Genomic DNA, 5055 nt, shown 5'->3' with positions numbered 1-5055 from the left:
AGCCATGGCGCCGGAATTTATTGCAATAACCCACATAACTCGCGCGCTGGTATCCAGTTTCGTGAGGAGGACTCCCTACCTCGGCAGCGGGGGTCTCACTCGTCCCCGCCCTACGGCGCACCGCGTAAACTTTTACGACGCATTCGCGGCGCGCGTGGGACCCCACGCATCACGCCCGCGCGGTCAACGCCAGCCGGTGGAGCTCGCCTATCGCGCGCCTTCTGTGCGCGGGAAAGCTTGCGGAGACGGGAAAAGGGGCGGGAAATTGGAGCGGTGATCTGCTGCAGCAAGTGGCGCTGGCCATCTCCTTACGGGTTGCATCAGGAATGTCAAATAGTCTTAGGACTAAGTACATTCTGTTAAATCACGAGGCTCTGTTCTTGGCATCTGGGCCGAGTTAGCTCATACTGACATGAGTTCTGTGACGTCACTTCCTGCTATTCCTCGTTGAGGACCCATTCTGTTACGTAAAACACAAAATACGTCCTGCGATACTTCGCCAACGTCCTACATGTTGTTGTTATGGTCTTCAGTCCTGCAGTACTCTACAGAGATTCGGTATTAACACGTTGTTGCCTTCGTTAGATTGTCGGAGCCTGGTTTTCCCCGAACAGAAGTAATGTCGACACAGTAGAACACGAAAAGCCCATGCACTGCACGCTAACGGAGTTGTTTGCTTGTCTGTCGTGACACCGACTGTCACGCCGATGGCCAGCACAGGATGTGAGGACATCCTGCTCATCTGACTTCTGCAGTCCCGCCATTCGTCGCAGTGACCAAAGCGTCCTGTTTCCAAAAGAACAAACTGAGTGAAGCAGCGCAGTGGTAAGCACATTGGAATCGTGAAACTTCCTGGCAGATTAAAACTGTGCGCCCGACCGAGACTCGAACTCGGGACCTTTGCCTTTCGCGGGCAAGTGCTCTACCAACTGAGCTACCGAAGCACGACTCAGGCCCGGTACACACAGCTTTACTTCTGCCAGTACCTCGTCTCCTACCTTCCAAACCTTACAGAAGCTCAACTGCGAAGAAAGAATAATAAGAACGAAGACCAAGGCAGCAATGTTATCATTATTGTTGTTGTGCAGCAACACGTTTCGAAAATGTATTCTCATTTTGAAATTGAGTAATGTTTATCTTTTGCTGATGTCTGCGTATATGGGTTTCTGCTTCTCTTGCACTGTAGTTGTCTTTCTGAGGTTACACTGCAGTCGGAAAATCGGACAAAATAAATCTAGTAATGTTTATTATATGCTAATGTTGTTGTCGTGGTCTTCAGTCCAGAGACTGGTTTGAAGCAGCTCTCCATGCTACTCTATCCTGTGCAAGCTTCTTCATCTCCCCGTACCTACTGCAACCTACATCCTTCTGAATTTGCTTAGTGTGTTCATCTCTTGGCCTCCCTCTACGATTTTTACCCTCCACGCTGATCTCTAATGCCAAATTTGTGATCCCATGATGCCTCAGAACAAGTCCTGCCAACCGATCCCTTCTTCTTGTCAAGTTGTGCCACAAACTCCTCTTCGCCCCAATTCTATTCAGTACCTCCTCATTAGTTATGCGATCTACCCATCTAATCTTCAGCGTTCTTCTGTAGCACCATATTTCGACAGCTTCTATTCTCTTCTTGTCCAATCTATTTATCGTCCATGTTTCACTTCCATACATGGCTACACTCCATACAAATACTTTCAGAAACGATTTTCTGACACTTAAATCTTTACTCGATGTCAACAAATTTCTCTTCTTCGGAAACGCTTTCCTTGCTATTGCCAGTCTACATTTTATATCCTATCTACTTCGAACATCAGCTATTTTACTCCCCAAATAGCGAAACTCCTTTACTACTTTAAGTGTCTCATTTCCTAATCTAATCCCCTCAGCATCACCCGATTTAATTTGACTACATTCCATTATCCTCGTTTTGCTTTTGTTGATGTTCATCTTATATCCTCCTTTCAAGACATGTCCATTCCGTTCAGCTGCTCTTCCAGCTCCTTTGCTGTCTCTGACAGAATTACAATGTCATCGGCGAACCTCAAAGTTTTTATTTCTTCTGCATGGATTTTAATTCCTACTCCGAATTTTTCTTTTGTTTCCTTTACTGCTTGCTCATATACAAATTGAATAGCATTGGGGATAGGCTACAACCATGTCTCACTCCCAACCCAACCACTGCTTCTCTTTCATGCGCCTCCGCTCTTATAATTGCCATCTGGTTTCTGGACAAATTGTAAATAGCCTTTCGCTCCCTGTATTTTACCCCTCCCACCTTCAGAATTTGAAAGAGAGTGTTCCAGTCAACATTGTCAAAATCTTTCTCTAAGTCTACAAATGCTAGAGACGTAAGTTTGCTTTTCCTTAATCTATTTTGTAAATATCCAACATAAAGCAGAACAAATAAGAAGCAACAACGCTACCTACGTCATAAGAATAGAGGTTGAATTCTGGTGTCCTGCTTACTATCTAAACAGACCTCTGGTTGGTAATAAGTGTATGCTAAGTTTGCATTGTGTGTGTTTGCATTGTGTGTGCGATTCCACTTAGGATGTATAACGCAGTTGTAACCGACCTGTAAGGAAATGTGCTATTACTCGCCAAGTGTTTAGACTTCTGAAGCGTAGCTGCCATCAGTGTTCCAAAAATATTCCACTGAGGTACTAAGAGCACCACTGTCTTAAAACAGACAACAACTATTTCCTGTAATTGTATTTATTGGAATCACTTTTGCACATGTTGGGTCATTGCAATGCACAAGAGCAATCTCAGGTATCGCCTGTTCAGACAAGGGGATCCTGGTATTAATTTCCTCAAATAACATAAAATATAAAAGATCAATAATATCACAAATATCAAGATACAAGGTTGCGTCAAATGAAAAGCTTAAATATTTTTTTAAAAATATTATTTATTGTGCAGAAATGCTACAAAGCAGTATCACTTTTCAACATAATCTCCCCCACGCTCAATGCAAGTCCTCCAGGGCTTACAAAGTGCATAAATTCCCTTAGAAAAATTCTTTTGGTAGTCCGCGCAACCACTCATGCACCGCGTGGCGTACCTCTTCATCAGAATGGAACTTCTTTCCTCCCATTGCCTCGTTAAGTCGTCCAAACATATGGAAATCACTTTGTAAGGTGTATGCTTCGCCGGCGATGGGCGAGGCATGACAGAATCTCTGACCAGAGAGTAGTTTATCGTTAGTTGTTGCTTATCGCTAGTCTGCGCGAGTCGACAGTAGAAGTCAGTCTGCGCTTGTCTGCGCGAGTCTGCAGTAGTAGTCGTCAGTCGGATACAGTAGTAGTCGGTCGGCTTTAGTAGCGAGTGGACTTTAGTAGTCTGCGGGAGTCGACATGCGTCGGCTGTGTGCTCTGCTCGCGACTCTGGTCAGGATTCTGAAGGATGAGTATTGTTGTAGAAGGTAAAGAAGCAGCTTTGCGCATATTTAATAATGTATGTTAATTGTAATTTAATTTGTTCAGAAAAAATGCCCCAATAATAATTTTTTTATAAAGTAACTCTTTTAAAGAAAAACATTCATTTCAATTTAAAGAACATTTTCCAATGGATCGTTACTCCTTTCATCTTTTCATTTCAATTTAAAGAATTTTTCCAATGCATTATCATTGCTTCCAAGAATCCAAATATATATATATATATATATATATATATATATATATATATATATATATATATATAGGCCAGCATTGCACGAAGCTGTGTCGAAGAATGTATACATAAGAGCAGATATATAATTGCAGTTTTATTGAGGTAAGAATTTTTGCTTGTTTTATTCAGAATACAGGGCCGAAGGTCAGCGCTGCTGTCCTTATAAAATTTACCAGATATTATTATTTCTGTTGGGAGGTTACATTTCGTTCATGGTTCATTATTTAATCAATATTATTGTGTGGTCCATTTTCATGGTCGATTACCATTCCTTTTAATTCTGTGGAGAGTTTACGCGTGGCTCCATTTCATTTAAGTATTAAATTTTTTTTTTCTGCTGGGAGGTTACACTTGGCGACATCCGGCCAGGATCGTATTTGTTTGGGAATCTTCTGAGAAGTAGTCATATATCTGCTCTTATTTACTTAAATGTAGTTTGCATCTGGCGCAACGCATTTACTAATTTGTCGCTCTTTCTTTCACAGATCATCGGCAATTTTTTGCTCTTTGTTGTATTTGTGTTTGTTGCATTTTTGCATTGTGTCTGTTTCATTTGTGAATAATTTTGATTTTTTGATTTGTGAAAAATGCCGCGAAAAACTGTTAACAGTACATCGCGATGTACAATGAGTGAAATAGCCGACTCAAATAACTTGACCGATAGTACTTGCGACACTCAGTGTCCTAATGACAGTCCTCTATTTACAGACAATTAGAGTGTGCGGATTATTAATGTTGATTTTGATCCTAGTGATGAACAGACGAATTCAATTATGTCCTCTGTTAATTTAACGACAATTGATGACGCGGGACGTTCTGTTACAATGAACGCTGCCCAGCTTGACACACCCGGTTTGCAAAATTTAAGTAATGAACAGACAAATTTTTCTAATGAAAATGCGCAGTGTAATCAGAGTACGATAAATTTGATTCCGAGGTAGTGACTAACAGTGCACATCCGATTGGCAAACCTTTTCGAGAATTACAGAATGACCAAATGGTTACAGAAAACGTGATAAATGCTCATACACCATCAAACAGCACAGAGAATAGAGTAGGTAATATTGGGTTGGATAAAGTTATGGCATTTTTTAAACAACTTAATGAAAAAATAGACAGCAATTCCAAACAGTCGAATGAAAGACAAGAGAACAATCACAAACAACTTAATGAAAAATTAGACAACAATTCCAAACAACTTAGTGAACAGATCAAACAGCTTAATGAAAAACAAGACAACCTTAATGAAAAGTTCAAACAACTTAGTGAACAGAACAAACAACTTAATGAAAAACAAGACAACCTTAATGAAAATTTCAAACAACTTAGTGAACAGAACAAACAACTTAATGAAAAACAAGACAACCTTAATGAAAAATTAGACAA

At 40.8% G+C, this 5055-nt stretch overlaps 1 non-coding gene across 1 annotated transcript; it reads right to left on the bottom strand.

The window, feature by feature from the left end:
- Positions 1-869: 869 nt before the first annotated feature.
- On the bottom strand, positions 870-944 carry Trnas-cga (transfer RNA serine (anticodon CGA)). The gene has a single exon. It is a non-coding gene; the product is annotated as a tRNA-Ser (tRNA).
- Positions 945-5055: the final 4111 nt, after the last annotated feature.

This window comes from Schistocerca nitens, chromosome 6, assembly GCF_023898315.1.
Source record: "Schistocerca nitens isolate TAMUIC-IGC-003100 chromosome 6, iqSchNite1.1, whole genome shotgun sequence".
Lineage (NCBI taxonomy): Eukaryota > Metazoa > Arthropoda > Insecta > Orthoptera > Acrididae > Schistocerca > Schistocerca nitens.
Note: the sequence above shows the minus strand (reverse complement) of the source record. Positions and strands in the feature narration are given on the sequence as shown.